Source organism: Polypterus senegalus, chromosome 3 (genome assembly GCF_016835505.1).
Source record: "Polypterus senegalus isolate Bchr_013 chromosome 3, ASM1683550v1, whole genome shotgun sequence".
Taxonomy (NCBI): domain Eukaryota; kingdom Metazoa; phylum Chordata; class Cladistia; order Polypteriformes; family Polypteridae; genus Polypterus; species Polypterus senegalus.
Genome location: NC_053156.1, coordinates 13,103,248 through 13,118,804, shown reverse-complemented (window position 1 = coordinate 13,118,804; position 15,557 = coordinate 13,103,248). Strand labels below are relative to the sequence as shown.

Here is a 15,557-nt window from a genome sequence, read left to right as displayed (position 1 = left end):
AGGGCTTTCTAGTGGAAGTGAAGGGTTCGGGCCGCGGCCGCTTTGACTGATCTCAGCGGACCGAGGAAGTCCAAGCTGTTTCCCGAGTTGCTGGAGGTGTGGTGAGGCTCCCTACATTTTACATTTACATTTATTTGCTTAGCAGGCGCTTTTATCCAAAGTGAGTTACAAAAGAGGTCAACGTAATCGGGTAACCTCAGTCGGGAGGGGGACGGGGGGGACTTTATTTGCACATTAAGCTTTGTACCAGGACGGCGAGTGAAACGGCATCTCGGTCGGGCTTTTTGTCCAGAACATTAGACGAGACCTGGCCATTCAGCCCAACAGAGCTCGCCAGTCGTGTCCGCTTAATTCTTCCAATATAACATCAGGGCGAGTTTTTAAGGTCCTTAAAGTCCTCCAGCCTGTCGCACTACCTGGTCGCTTACTCCATGTGTCTGTGATTCTCTGTGTGAAGAAAAAAACCTCAATGTTTGTTGTGAAATTCATCCTTCACAAGTGTCCAACTGTGTTCTTGATGAACTCATTTTAAAGTAACCGTCTCGATACACTGGACTAATTCCCATGATAGTCATGTCTCCCCTTAATCTTCTTTTGCTTAAACTGAAAAGGCTCAAACATAACTTGTACTCCACACATATCGGGGCGTTATACAACTTCACATTAATGGCTTCTGAACACTGCCTGCCATTTGATAGGAGTCATAGCGGACTCGTCACTAAATCTTTCTCATAAGGCGGGACTCTCCATTTTCAGACCTCCCATTGTGTATTCAATCCTCACCTTTTTACTTCCTATTTGCATTACGTTACATTTCTTGACATGAAATTTCATCTGCCCAAACCCATATATTGTCCAAGTTCTTGTGTAATGATTGAATGGATTCTGAATTGATTTAGCTTGGTATCATCAGTAAACTTAACTAGTCTGTTTCCTATCTAATTCATTTGTATGTTTTTAAAAACAGCAGCGGCCCCAGCACTGACCCCTGCTGGACACCACTCTTATAATCAGCCAGTTCTGATAAGGTTCCTCACACAATCACCCTTTACGTCCCGTGTCTGAGGAAATTCTGCACCCATATACACACATCACCCTGATGTCCAACTTGTTTTAGTTTGATGCCCACCCTGTCATGTGGCACTTTATCATATCATATAATGCTCCACTCTGGTCGTTTCCACATGGATTTCCAGCAAGTTGGTAAAACATGACCTCCTCATCTGAACCCATGCTGACTGTTCAGTATAAAATAAGCTCAATCTTATCCTTAATAATTCCTTCCATTAATTTATTTGTGATACACATTAAGCTTGCTGGCCTATAGTTGCTTAGATCTGCCCTATCACCATTTTTAGATAGAGAGAGAGAGAGAGAGGGGAGAGGGTTTAAGAGCACGTGCTGATACAGGGCATTGCTGCATCCACCACGTGACAAACCAACTCTGGATCCCAGATAAGGACCCGAGTGCAGCCATGCAGTGGGTGATACCTCAGCACCACACTAGTTTAGATGGAATAGAACAGTGTGAGGTTTTTTGTGGTGGCTGGAGTGCCAATTCTACCACCAACCCCCAGGTTTTTCCCTGCAAGTTCGATGCACGTTAACGTCCTACCCAGGATGGAGCAATTGCAGGTTAAGGGCCTTGCTCAAGGTCTTAAAGTCACTTCTGGCTTTTCCGGAATTTGAACCGGCAACCTTCTCATTACCAGTGCGGATCCCTAGCCTCCGAGCCACCACTCCGCCTTTTTAGATTATTGGATAATATTTGCCATTTTCCACTCTTGCAGAATTTCTCTAGCAGTGCAGTGACTTCCTAAAAATATGTATCAAGGGTTTATTTATCTGCTCGCTAACCTATTTAAGAACTTGAAAATAAGCGTTACATGGTTCTGGTGATTTGTTTGATTTCATCCAATTTAATCTGAGCAGCACCTCTCCCTCTGTAGCCCCTTAGTAGTAGGTAATATTTGACAGAACACTCCTCGGGTCCCATGCCTGCCATCTGTTTCTGTCATTTGGGTCAAGCTTCGGGCACACATGCTTTTTTTTTTTTGTGTGTGTTACAGAGAAGGGGAGAGTCTGTTAAAGAAAAAGCAAAAAGCTTTTGCTCCACCAACGTTAGTCTGTCGGTCAGTATATAGTGCCAATAACAGCAGGGCTCTGACAACCAGGATTAGGATCAATTTACAATAAAAGTAAAACTGGAGAGCTGATAGAATAGAGAATGCAGTAATGATAAATAATGACAGTGAAAGTGATGAGACATCAAAAGCAGAGAACGACGAGCTATAGAGAAATCAACTGAAATGCTGTCAAGAATGCTAGCACAGTCAATTCCTCATCTCTTTTTCCGTAAGAAGTTGTATTGAAAAAATAACATCCTTGTGCAAAGTAAGCAGACATGCATGTAAATGAAAGTTACTTCAAAGTTCAGGATTTGGGGGTCCTCTTTCAAAGTCTGCAGAGGTGAATGTATACTACGGGAATGTGTTGTGTGTAAACTGGCACCGTTTGTCCAGGCTTGTCTTGGACCCGGGGATGCCACTTCCTTCCACGGCCATCTTGAAATCCCCTTGGTAGGCCGCTTTGAGTGTTGCTCTTTCTCTGAATGGGTCAGAGTGGGAACTCTGCCCCGTAGCAGTTTTGGGTCCAAATGTGACACCTCCTTCTGGGGACTTCCATTTTTATAAGGTTCTGACCAGAAGGGTTGGGGCTTTCTCGGGGCATCAAGGTGGGTCACACGCCCTTATTGTGTGTCTCCTCCGAGCCACAATGGAAGAAACAAAATGGTGAGCAATGATGGACCCTTGTCCTTGGGTACTTGCAGATTCAATGCACATTCTCGTAAAGCCTGCTTCTCCTGTGCCTTTGTCTCTTCTCCAGTTATATGCTTATTGCCTTTGAAGCCAGCTCTCTCAGCATGCCTGATATGCCGGCTCACACTTACTTTTATCTCATCGCCAACACCAAACTGACCAATCGGACTATGCTGAGAGACTGGACACACAGACCCTAGTGTGTTATTACGTAGTAGAGATATATAATGTGTTTATGTGCTGGCTAAAGAAGCAGGGTTAATATACATGTCGCTTTCTCCATGAGTAACCTGGTTCTGTGGCCATCTAAACCCTTAACTGGGTTGTGCTTAAGAAGTTCTTGGTCCGTGCATCTCCATTGCTGGTTGTTAGATTCACGCATGCTTTCAGCCTCTATGGGTCGGAAACAATGGAAGTTTGCAGAAAGATGAATGTTCTGGCACTAGCGTTATTCCATCTCTCCTTATTCTGTATCAGGATTTCAGAAAACATTAATAAATTTGTGTTGATGAGCTGAATGTACAGGGCCAAGCTCAGCAGCACAATTTTGGGAGCCATGTTGGAGGTAATGCGTTAAAAGTGATGTGCGTTATATATTTAGATTACATTTTAAAATCGTGAGTAGCTTAACACAATATTTATTTTATTTACAGTAAAAATGCCTATTTTGGTACCAATCCAGAAGCATAAGGCAAGAAGTAAATGTGCTGGTATGCAACTCCTTTTTACAGGGCTCAGTCACCCAAGGTGTGTTGCATGCAATCCGGTAACAAACTTCTTAATAATAAAGGGTCTGTGTAGTTTAAATCTATAGATATGTTGAAAGTGTGTGTTTGGGTAACGCAGTGGTTAGTGTTCATACTGTGAATCTTCAGGGATGTATAAAGGGGCTCGATGTTCTTCACGGCACATGACAGGCTAAATATATTTATTTAACATAGAAAATGAATACATTTTTCCTTGTTTCTCGTCAGTTTCATGAAGGTTTATATTTGGGCTTAGGAATTAATAATAAATGCTGGCTAGAGAAATGTTTATTTCTTCATACAAAAGAAGAAGTAGTGCACAAGTAAAGCATTGTTTACACAGTACATTTTATAATAAAAGCAACTGTAGTGCATATAGAACGAGATCGCGAATACAAGCGGCTGAAATGAGTTTACTCCGCAGGGTGTCTGGACTTTCCCTCAAAGATAGGGTGAGAAGCTCGGTAATCCGGGAGCAGCTCAGATGGCGCTTTTCCACTGCATAGTACGGCATGACACGGTTCAGTTCAGCTCACTTTTGGGGGGTTTTCCCACTGGGAACAGTACCTGGTACCTGGTCCTTTTTTTAGTACCACCTCAGCCGAGGTTCCAAGCGCGCCGAACCGTTACCAGAACGTGACGTGTAAACTCTGCTGGTCACTGATTGGCCGGAGAAAATCGTCATTACTGCGTCACTGAACTTGCGCGCGAGACACAACAGACCCGCTAGATTTTTAGCACAGCCAGCGAAGGTTCGGACGCACCATTTTGTTTTAACCAAAAATGGCTGTTTCGTGGTCTATTGAGGAAGTACAGACGTTCCTCTCGCTGGTCGCGAGGCGGATCCAGCGAGCTGGATGGGGTGACGCGAATGAAAAGTTTCTCAGGAGGTCGGCGCAACTATAACGACACGTGAATAATCCCGCCCACTCTAAAGCGGTACTAAACTGCAGTCGAAACGCAAACTGAGCCGAACCAAGGTGAGCTGTACTGAACCGTGCTGTGCCGTACTATGCAGTGGAAAAGCGCCAAGAGTAGAGCCACTGCTCCTCTGCATCGAGAGGAGTCGGATGAGGTGGCTCGGGGATCTGATCAGGATGCCTCCTGGACACCTCCTTGGTGAGGTGTTCCAGGCACGTCTAACTGGGAGGAGGCCCCGGGAAAGACCCAGAACACGCTGGATGGACTATGTCTCTTGGCTGGCCTGGGAACGCCTCAGGATTCCCCCGGAAAAGCTAGAAGAAGTGGCCGGGGAGAGGGAAGTCTGGGCATCTCTGCTCAAGCTGCTGCCCCCACGACCCAATCTCGGATAAGCAGAAGAGAATGAATGGAAGGATGGATATAGAACATATTTTTTTTTTGTGAGTAATGTGAATAAATTACTTTTAAATGTAATGTCCCCCATACTGTTCAGGAGACAAAGGCTTCATATTTGTTTTTTGGATTCATGGGATTGGATAACGATGGAGTGCTTAGCTAAAGGTTAAGAGGTTCACTGGCACTTACTCCCCTTATCCTGGTTTCGTATGTGCACTTGCTGTGTCATGTATAGAAAAGCACAATGTAGGTTCCTATGTGAACTTTTTGAACGTATTTGAACAGTCAAACAGATCAATGCAAACCATGCCCACAGGTATAGTTGACGTACTTGAATAAAAATCAGGAAAATAAGGAAAATTTGCCTTTTCAATCATTTCTTCAGCAAAAGCATCAATTGATAATAATGTGAAGGAAAAGTTCACCCTTGTCCTCGAGAGCTGGTATTGCCCCCTTTAGCAGAAGTGACTTCTTGCAGGCATTTTGCATAACTACCCACTAGTCTCTAACATCGACTATTTGAACATGCCTCTGTGGAAAAATATTTTTTTTGCGTGTACTGCTCGTTTTTAACCCCCCACCAATACTTTATTGGCACTCAAATCAAAGCTTTGATTAGGCCAGTCCATAACCCTCTATTTCTTGTTTCCTTGACGTATTTGCTAGGCTGTCATGCTGAAAGTTTCATGTCCATTTCAGCTTCATCTTTTGGACAGATGGCCTCACATTCTCCTCAAGCACACTTTGATATGATGCAAAATTCATAGCTGACTTGATGACTAGAAGTTGCCCAGGTCTTGAGGCAGCAAGGCAACCCCAAACCAAAGCATTCCTGCTGCCGTTCTTCACAGCTGGTATGAGGTTCATCTCCTGAGACACTGTCTAACGGTGTTGTGGCCAGACTTCTCTCATTTTGATTCATCTCTCCGGAGCACATTGTTCCAGAAGGCCTTGTTGTTCTAGTGACAACTGTAGTCTTGCTCTGTCTTTTTTATGGACCTTAAAGGCTTCACCTGGCACATCTTGCCATCAAATTTGTCCAGTCTCTTTCTGATTGCAAATGCATGCACTGACGAGACCAGGTTTGCAAGAGGTGCCTGCAGACTTCTTTTAGTTTCATATGGTCATCTCTTGGCCTGAAATTTCCTTGGTCAGCCAGTCGTGGACAAGTCAGCAGTTGTTTGAAATCTAAACACTTTGTAGGTGGTTTTCCTTACGGTGGAATACATAGTTTGTTAATCTTTTGAAAATCCTTGCCTGACTTGTAGGCATCCACAAACTTTTGGAGGAGAGCCTTGTTACTGATGTGCGTGGTGTCTTCATGCCAAGAGAACACCAGACTCTTGATGTCTGCTGTGTAACTAAGACTGAGTGTTCCCTCCCTCCCCCCAGTAGGCAAAGGGCCAGTTTATACTTTAAGCTCGGAACGTGTACGCCCACACATCATGGCTGCCACGTGTTCCCAGCGTTCATTTGTTGCATCCTCTGATCACGTCCTCCGAAATGAACGTGACGCGTGCATGAGTTGCAATATCAGCAAGTAGTTGAGGGGCGCAGTGTGATCAAGTTGGAACATGACGTCGGAGTCTCTGTCTACTATCAACACGTGACAGAAAGCCGCCTTTTTTTTTTTCTTGTTCTGTATTTTGCCTTATACAATTTCTTGTATTAGGAATTTGTTAGTTTTCGCAAACCCCTTGAGGTCAGAGCGCAAGGTCAGCTATTGTACAGCGCCCCTGGAGCAATTGCAGGTTAAAGGCCTTGCTCAAGGGCCCAGCAGCGTAGGATCTCTTTTGGCAGTGACAGGGATTCAAATCAGCATCCTTCGGGATACCAGCGCAAATCCTTAGCCTTGGAGCCACCACCCCGCTTTGCGGATTGTACAGGATCTATCTGTGCGCTTCGATGTTTGATGAATGGTTCGATGTGGTGCAGCAAAATGCCGACATACAAACGCATTCGTGGTGCTTTTATATTCAAGCGTCGCATATTCCCCCATCGTAATGACATGACACATTTTAAAGGTCTTGTATACCATCTTCTGTGCCCTTCGGAATGTCTGGCGGCGTATTTGAACCAGAGGGGGAAAAATGTTAGGGACACAGTGAAAAGGTGTATTTTGTGATTAAAGTGGAAATTTCAGCTTAAATCTCGAAATATTCACTTTAATCTCATAGTTTAGTTTGAAGTAGGCCCGGTTGTTAATCACTACCTGCTTCTGGGGCTTTCTCCTGACCTGACAGTAGCGGCAAACAGCAATCGCCACACAGAGCACATTCAATTTGATATTCCAGCTCTCTGCACATTTAGAATCCTTCCATTTATACTTGATATCACTTTCATTATGAAATGCATTAAAGGATATATGTTACATTTTACAGATAAATCGTTCGCTTCATTTAAATAACGAATACTGTTGTTAATTGCACATGATGGGGCGGCATGGTGGCTAAGCAGTAGCGCTACTGTCTCACAGGGAGCCGTGTCCCTGGTGTTCCCTGTCTGGAGTTTGCATGTTTTCCTGCTGGGTTTCCACACTGTGCTGCAGTTTCCTTCCAAAGACATGAAGGTTTGGGGATTTGGTACCGCTAAAATGATGCCAGTGTATGTGTCATTGCGATGAGCCGATGCCCCGTTCAGGGATCGTTTCTGCTATGTGCCCGATGCTAGTTGAAATGGACACATCCCTGGATTGATGAATGTAATCATTAAAACATCCATCCTTTTCAGAGATCTTGTGGCAAGGTGTCCTCGGAATTTAATGAGCAAGGCCGAACGTTTTCTCACCGCGATATCATCTCGCACTGCCACCTGGTGGAATCTTCCATAAACGCATAAACAGTACAGTGTTTGCAGAGCAGTAGCGTCCACAGGCGCATGCGTCACGTCGCATGAAGTATAAACCCGGCCGAAGGAGATGTTGATCATGGGTACCCAAGTTGGGACATCTGATTGAAATTTGATGGTTTTGAAGAGGTGTTTAACAAAAGTGCAGAATAGTTTCTTGGAATTATTAAATATTAGATTATAAGACTGAACACACCATGTCAATTTTATGTGTAATTTGTTCACGTTTATCACCTTAATCTGTAGCCACTGTTTGCATGCAGATCTGCTGTTTGCCTGTTCAGATACATCAAGAACGTCAATTTCCATAGGGTCTGCTTATTTTCTCACATGGTTGTACATTTACATTTAGTTGCTTTTCCAAAGTAACTTACAAAAGAGGTCAACATAATCAAGTAAATGTCAGTCTGGACCGCTGTGTTTAGTATCCCTGACAGGGTACAAAATTGATCATCACAAGTAAAAAGCTCAGAACAAAGTGCCACTTTGTTGCATGTACTTGGTTACAAAAACCTAATGAGGCCGTTTATCATGTCCCAGTGTTGCAAGACTTTGTCAACTGTAACATTTATAACAGACACAGATGCTTTCTAGAGTTGAAACCTGTTAATGAAATGAATATCTATCACAAGTTGCATAAGTTGGATTTGGTATAGCCATGAGCCTGACATCAGAAAGGTTTTGCGGCTTCACAGGTTTGGGCAGGCCAAGCATTGTGAACAGGTAGTCTGCCTGAGTGGTATTAATAGATCAGCAGAGTTTCTTAACATGATGCATCTAACAGGAAATGAATATTGACAAGCTTGCTGATGTGGTGTGCAGCTGCTGTGTTTGGTTTAAATCAGGGCTGTAGTGCTTGCATTTTCAACTTTATAGTTGTCTCTTAGGAAAGACAGTTTAGGACGGAGTGGGAGATATGGCTGAAATATTGTGATATTTGTAGAATATTGTACTGTATTCCTTTTGCTGTTCAAAGGCAAGTATGCTGAATAGTGACCGGGCACCCCAAGATCACGACAGTGTCCCCCTAGAAAAAGGCCACAAACAGCAGAGAAACACACTTTGATATTGTGATTTCAGTGCTTAGAAAAAGAGTAGTAGTGTCTGATTAAGCAGTAAAGTCCGCTGTCTTGTGTGTTATCTTGGAAGCGGGGCCCATGATATATAATCTCCCTGTTATTCATAAGTTGAAGAAAAACTCAGGCACTCCGATCACCAGTGTCCATTGTCTGGCCAGACTGCTTATCTCTGGCATGTGCCAGTATTGCCACCTGTGCAGAATGAACCTCTCTGAAGGATCATTAGTTGCGATTCACACATGTACTTTTTTTTTTTTGCAAGTTTAATCCATAGACAGTTAACTTCATGATGTTGGAGCATCTGTATACAGGTAGTGCCCTTTTAAGGATGCACCATTATGACAAAATTAATAATTGATGGTTGTTATAGTTGCGATTATTTCAATTAAAAGCACAATGAAACTGGCACCTTTGTCCTGCCATCTGCATATAGTGTATTCTGTTTTGCAAACAGTACAGAAGAACCTCCATTTGGCAGGGAACCACTTTAAAAAATGAATATAAAATTCTTAAATATTGGATTTGTTAAAATTTGTTAAAATTAAGTGTTTAATGTTTCTTTTTTTTAAGATGTTTAAATTTTTTATGTTTAACATCTGTGGCAGAGTGACGGGCACTAAGCAAACTCCTGTCAATCATGAATAATCCACTGCATCCACTGAACAGTGTCATCTCCAGACAGAGGAGTAGCTTCAGTGACAGACTGAGGAGACCCCACACTATGTGACACTTCAATTCCACCCGGGGGAGTAAATGTGAACATTAATTTTATTTTAATTCTTTTCATTTTTATTATTATTTAATTTAATATTGTTTCTTTGTATCAGTATACTGCTGCTGGATTATGTGAATTTCCCCTTGGGATTAATAAAGTATCTATCTATCACTTTTTACAATAGAGATAAAGGACATTAGGGTTGCACAGCATACTGGTACTGGAAAAATACCAAAAAAAAAAACACCCATAATGTTAAATTGGTAAGTCACCTGCATTCCTGAATGTTAACAGCAACTTTCCTCTTCTCTCAGTCAAACACCCAATTGTTCCACCCACCTCAACCCCAACTGACACTCACCACTGTGGTTGTGGAAAAATGTCTGTCTCGTAGACTTCACAAAAGAAAATGACACACCAAACTTGTATCTTAGAATGTCATGGAACAGACCCCCCCCTCATTGCTTCAGTTTGATTGGGACTTCACTGGCAATTGTTTTATGTGTTTTGGGCTTTATTTTGGGTGGTAGGATATTTGCTTTGACATGATTGGGAGTTTACATCTGTCGACATAACTAGTGCATAGTGCGGCACACCAGCAGTGATCTGTTATTTGCTTCAGACCTGTTTTGGTACCAGTACTGAGGTTTGAAGGTAGGTGTTGATACTAATGTCAAACATTTTTGTAGCAGTCCACAACTACTGCCCACACATTTGTGTCACTTTTTTTTTTTAATATAGTAAAAAAAAACTGCTAAACCTTTTTTTTTTTTTGTTTTTCAATCAATATTCAGATATCACCAAGGTTCCCACCCTCCCCTCCATTAAATGTTACTTAAATGAAAAAACGCTATAATCGCCCACTTGCCCTTCGAAAATGTTTAACATGAAAGTGTTGTATTGGGGTTCTGCTGTGCTATGTGTATAAAATCATGTATATTTGATATGCATTAATCCCGCCTCGATCGTGGGGGTTGTGTTCCAAACCCCCGATAGGTGAAAATCCGCGAAGTAGAAACCATATGTTTGTATGGTTATTTTTATATATATACTCAGCAAAAAAAGAAACATCCTCTGACTTTCAACTGTTTTTACTTTCAGTAAACTTAATGTGTAAATATTTGTATGAACACTAAAAGAGTCAACACCATAAGACATAAACTAAAAATGTTTCACAATGTGTCCCTGAATGAAGGGAGGCTCAAAATCAAAAGTACCAGTCAGTATGTGGTGTGGCCACCAGCTGCTTGAAGTACTGCAGTGCATCTCCTCCTCATGGACTGGACCAGATTTGTCAGTTCTTGCTGTGAGATGTTACCCCACTCTTCCACCAAGGCACCTGCAAGTTCCTGGACATTTCTGGGGTGGGAATGGCCCTAGCCTTCACCCTGCGATCCAACAGGTCCCAGACGTGCTCAATTCCTTCGACGATAAACACGAATCCGTCCATCACCCCTGGTGAGTCAAAACCGTGACTCATCAGTGAAGAGCACTTTTTGCCACTTCTGTCTGGTCCAGCGAAGGTGGGTTTGTGCCCATAGGCGGCGTTGTTGCTGGTGATGTCTGGTAAGGACCTGCCTTACAACAGGCCTACAAGCCCTCAGTCCAGCCTCTCTCAGCCTATTGCGGACAGTCTGAGCACTGATGGAGGGATTGTGTGTTCCTGGTGTGACTCGGGCAGTTGTGGCCATCCTCTACCACCTGTCACGCAGGTGTGATATTCGGATGTACCGATCCTGTGCAGGTGTTGTTACACGTGGTCTTCGACTGCGAGGATGATCAGCTGTCCTTCCTGTCTCCCTGTAGCGCTGTCTTAGGCGTCTCACAGTGCGGACATGGCAATTTATTCAGCAGTCCTCATGCCTCCCTGCAGCAGGCCTAATGCACGTTCACGCAGATGAGCAGGGACCCTGGGCATCTTTCACAGTCGGTAGACAAGTCTCTTTAGTGTCCTGCGTTTTAGAACTGTGACCTTAAATGCCTACTTTCTGTAAGCTGTTAAGGTCTTAACGACCATTCCACAGGTGCATGTTAATTAATTGATTATGGTTAATTGAACAAGCATGGAAAACATTGTTTAAACCCTTTACAATGAAGATCTGTAAAGTTATTTGGATTTTTAAAACATTATTGTTGAAATACACAGTCCTGAAAAAGGGACGTTTCTTTTTTTTGCTGAGTATATTTTAAGCCCTTATAAGCTCTCCCACACTATTTATAAATATTCTCCACACAGTTATACAGTAACCCCTCGTTTATCGCGGTTGATCCGCTCCAGACAGATAAATTAATTTCCACGAAGTAGGATTCTTTATTTATAAATCTAATATTTTCGCAGTTAGAGCATTGAAAACCTGTTTACGACCTTCTAAATATGTTTTTTAACATTATTAGAGCCCTCTAGACATAACACCCTTTAGTCAAAAGTTTAAACTGTGCTCCATGACAAGACAGAGATGGCAGTTCTTTCTCACAATTAAAAGAATGCAAACATATCTTCTCTTCAAGGTGCGCGTCAGGAGTGGAGAATGTCAGAGAGAGAGTAAAGTAAACAATCAAAAATCAATAGGGTTGTTGCGCTTTTAAGTATGCAAGCACTGCGATAAAGCGGCGCAATGAAGGGATCAATGTGAAGGTAGCCTTTCAGCATTTTTTTACAGGCCCGTCCGTATCTTCTATGCAAACAGCCCCTCTGCTCACACCCCCTTGTCAGGAGCAGATAATGGGGCCAATCATACGCCTCCCTGATGGTATTGCATGATGGGTAAGTATCTGTCTGTATTTCTCAGGGAGAGTGAAAGAGACAGAGAAAAGCAAACCATGAAAGATCAATATGGGCTGTTAGAGCTTTTAAGTTTGCGAAGCAGCGCGCGGGAAGTATATCGTATATCATTGAGGAGTTTTATTTAATATGTAATACATGCTCTGATTGGGTAGCTTCTCAGCCATCCGCCAATAGCGTCCCTTGTATGAAATCAACTGGTCAAACAAACTGAAGAAGCATGTAACATAAATTGAAAGACCCAATGTCCGCCGAAATCCGCGAACCAGCGAAAAATCCGTGATATATATTTAGATATACTTACATTTAAAATCCGCGATGGAGTGAAGCCACGAAAGTCGAAGAGCGATATAGCAAGGGATCACTGTATATAAAATATACATACATATACACTAGGGGGCTTTGCCCCCCTGCTCGCTTCGCTTGCCAACCCCCCAGCCTGCGCTACGCGCCAGCCACTTTGCGTCTGTGCCGCTCATGTATGTGGATTTCACTTTCGCAATCTTTACTATTAAGTTTTTTGAGACTTTCGAATTTTAGTACGTTCATAATTTCTAACCTGTTCTGCATATGTATCACGGCAACATTTTTGAACTACTTTTTACGAATTCTAATTTGTCTTTTACTTTGTCTTTTATTTCCGACCCCACTTGCAGCTGAGAGTGCAGGAACTGTGTAAGACAGTAGCATTCACGCCAATGAGAACTGAGTGGAACGTTGGCACGCCAGCCACTTCACATCTCTGCCACTTGCGTATGTGGATTTCACTTTCACCAAACACTAAATCTTTTAATTCTCGCGGATACGCCTCTTCATTGGGAAGAAACACTACTTTTGCCTGATGGCAACACGAATTAGACGGTCTACAAGTCTCTGACTTAGTTTAAAGCTGAACAATATCTACATACTTCTGTCATATCACCTACAGTGGTGTGAAAAACTATTTGCCCCCTTCCTGATTTCTTATTCTTTTGCATGTTTGTCACACAAAATGTTTCTGATCATCAAACACATTTAACCATTAGTCAAATATAACACAAGTAAACACAAAATGCAGTTTTTAAATGATGGTTTTTATTATTTAGGGAGAAAACAAATCCAAACCTACATGGCCCTGTGTGAAAAAGTAATTGCCCCCTGAACCTAATAACTGGTAGGGCCACCCTTAGCAGCAATAACTGCAATCAAGCGTTTGCGATAACTTGCAATGAGTCTTTACACGCTCTGGAGGAATTTTGGCCCACTCATCTTTGCAGAATTGTTGTAATTCAGCTTTATTTAAGGGTTTTCTAGCATGAACCGCCTTTTTAAGGTCATGCCATAGCATCTCAATTGGATTCAGGTCAGGACTTTGACTAGGCCACTCCAAAGTCTTCATTTTGTTTTTCTTCAGCCATTCAGAGGTGGATTTGCTGGTGTGTTTTGGGTCATTGTCCTGTTGCAGCACCCAAGATCGCTTCAGCTTGAGTTGACGAACAGATGGCGGACATTCTCCTTCAGGATTTTTGGTAGACAGTAGAATTCATGGTTCCATCTATCACAGCAAGCCTTCCAGGTCCTGAAGCAGCAAAACAACCCCAGACCATCACACTACCACCACCATATTTTACTGTTGGTATGATGTTCTTTTTCTGAAATGCTGTGTTCCTTTTACGCCAGATGTAACGGGACATTTGCCTTCCAAAAGTTCAACTTTTGTCTCATCAGTCCACAAGGTATTTTCCCAAAAGTCTTGGCAATCATTGAGATGTTTCTTAGCAAAATTGAGACGAGCCCTAATGTTCTTTTTGCTTAACAGTGGTTTGCGTCTTGGAAATCTGCCATGCAGGCCGTTTTTGCCCAGTCTCTTTCTTATGGTGGAGTTGTGAACACTGACCTTAATTGAGGCAAGTGAGGCCTGCAGTTCTTTAGACGTTGTCCTGGGGTCTTTTGTGACCTCTCGGATGAGTCGTCTCTGCGCTCTTGGGGTAATTTTGGTCGGCCGGCCGCTCCTGGGAAGGTTCACCACTGTTCCATGTTTTTGCCATTTGTGGATAATGGCTCTCACTGTGGTTCGCTGGAGTCCCAAAGCTTTAGAAATGGCTTTATAACCTTTACCAGACTGATAGATCTCAATGACTTCTGTTCTCATTTGTTCCTGAATTTCTTTGGATCTTGGCATGATGTCTAGCTTTGGAGGTGCTTTTGGTCTACTTCTCTGTGTCAGGCAGCTCCTATTTAAGTGATTTCTTGATTGAAACAGGTGTGGCAGTAATCAGGAAATTGAACTCAGGTGTGATACACCACAGTTAGGTGATTTTTGAACAAGGGGGCAATTACTTTTTCACACAGGGTCATGTAGGTTTGGATTTTTTTTCTCCCTAAATAATAAAAACCATCATTTAAAAACTGCATTTTGTGTTTACTTGTGTTATATTTGACTAATGGTTAAATGTGTTTGATGATCAGAAACATTTTGTGTGACAAACATGCAAAAGAATACGAAATCAGGAAGGGGGCAAATAGAATAAATGGACATACAGTGGTGTGAAAAACTATCTCTCTTCACCGTTCCATTATTTCACCAAGTAATTATTTCCATTTGTTAGTGCTAATGTGATTTTACCATTATTTTTTTGAGACTTTCGAATTTTTGTACTTTCATTAACGACGTTCTACTTTGTCTTCTACTCTGTCTTTTCTTTGTCTACTGTTTGTCTTTTATTTCCTTCCCCACTTGGACCTGTTGGGACTTTCTCCCAAGAGATGAAGTGAAAACCTGTCTCGCAGGACTTGGTTAGCTGTCTGAAAATGGCTTGTCTCGTCCCAAGATTTTTGTATATAATATATACACCCACACAATCAATTAATTGATATTGGAAATTCAACATGGCTTAAATGTAAATATACCTGCACTTATAGGTGTTAATCATTTTAAATCATTAATTGACCTTCAGCTTTTTTTTTTTAATACTGTTAAAGGATACATTTACATTCTTCAGTGTATTAACTAGACATTCTTAATTCTTGTGTAAAAATCGTGTAATTATAAATATGGCTTACCATTTTAATTATGTAGTACTTGTTTCGGTACTTTTTCTATTATTGTGGCGCAAATCGGGAGGGACTAGGCCTCCCGGGTGCGAGGTAAGACTCCAAATGGTGGTTAGCCGTTGATTTGCGTCATGATAATAGAATTAGTACCCTTGTTTCTTACCAAAACTTGTATGTAGCCCTGCTAGGCAATCTTGCTCTGTCCTTTTGCTTCACTCT

At 42.3% G+C, this 15,557-nt stretch overlaps 1 protein-coding gene across 2 annotated transcripts in view; it reads left to right on the top strand.

The window, feature by feature from the left end:
* Window positions 1-15,557, top strand: part of kmt2d (lysine (K)-specific methyltransferase 2D) — a 174,330-nt gene that overhangs the window by 17,878 nt on the left and 140,895 nt on the right. The gene's annotated exons all lie outside the window — the stretch shown is intronic.